Below are 1,518 nucleotides of genomic sequence, written 5' to 3'. Positions count from 1 at the left end.
GTCAGCCATCATTGGGAGGAGAGGCCCTTGGTCTTGCAAAGATTATATACTCCAGTACAGGGGAATGCCAGGGCCAGGAAGCAGGAGTGGGTGGGTTGATGAGCAGGGCAGGGGAGGGGGTGTATAGGGCCTTTCAGGATAGCATTTGAAATGTACATGAAGAAAATATCTAATAAAAAAAATCAGTTTAATAAAAAAAAAGAATCCTAGTCAGAATCAATAGCAGGGGGGAAGAAATTGGTGGCAGTCCCCTCACCACCACTCTGGACTCCTAAATGCTTGGATTGAAGGCATATGACCCCCAACTTCCATGTAAATATTCAGTATTTAGGTATTGCAGACTGTTTCTTATAGGATATAAGGAAGATATTGACTTTTTGGAAGCATCTGTAAACATAATGCTACTAAGACATGTGTCAAAATGCACCATTCTTATTACAATGGATATATAGGCTTCTTCCAGAATTTACAATTACATAAAACTGGGAATGAGTGAAACTTCACACAGTTTTTTTGTAGCATGGAGAATGTCTCCATGATAAACTTCTGCCAGTATAATTACTATGCCAGTATTTGACATTTAAGTAGATATTTAATAACTATCACTCACGTTGGTCATGCCTTTAACATTCTCAAAAGAATTTTCACCAATATTTTGTCTCTCACATTTTAAACATCAATATATTGTCAATGCACATTATTTAGTTAAGAAAATATTTCCCACAAAGGGCTATTTTTCAGTATTTAAAGGAATATTCTTTTATTAATTTGTGGTGCTCAACATGACTTGTGGCATTTGTTTAAGAAATTACTGCATGTTTGTATGAATTTATGCTTGAACAAAATACTTGCAATTTTAAATTTTTTCAACAATTTTAAGTCCAAATGGAATTTATAAAACAATACATTAACTGTAGATAATTATGGGTAGTGAGTAATTTGATATATGTGTATAATTTTTAACAATCAACTGAGAGTAATTACCATTTGCCATTTCATTTTCCATTATTTTTTATTTACATTACATTCCAATTACAGGCCCCCTTTTCTCACAGTCCGGCCACTGCAAACTTCTCTCCCCATTACTTCCTCCCCTTCTAAGAGAAAGAGTCCAGCCCCTGTAAGCTCTTTGCCTGTGAGTTTCCATGGACCCAGGTTACTTGACTGTAGGTCCTTTTACTGTGCCTTTGACCCATCTGTCTTACTCAATTCTATACCTTCTCTTCCACAAGACTTCTGGAGCTCTTCCTGACGTTTAGCTATGGGTCTCTGCATCTGTTTTCGTCAGCTGTTGGATGAAACTTATCAGGAGACAGTTTTGCTAGGAGTTATCTTGATTTGCGTTTCTCTGATGACTAGGGACTCTGCACATTTCTTTAAGTGTTTCTTAGACATTCTAGATTTCTTTGTTGAGAATTTCCTATTTCGCTCTGTACCCCATTTTTTAACTGGATTACTTGATTGGTAGGTGAATTTCTTGAATTCATTATATGGTTTGAATATTAGTTCTCTGTCATA

This window comes from Mus pahari, chromosome 2 (genome assembly GCF_900095145.1).
Source record: "Mus pahari chromosome 2, PAHARI_EIJ_v1.1, whole genome shotgun sequence".
Classification (NCBI taxonomy): Eukaryota; Metazoa; Chordata; class Mammalia; order Rodentia; family Muridae; genus Mus; species Mus pahari.
The sequence above is the reverse complement of the archived record's forward strand: the minus strand, read 5'-3'. Positions refer to the sequence as shown.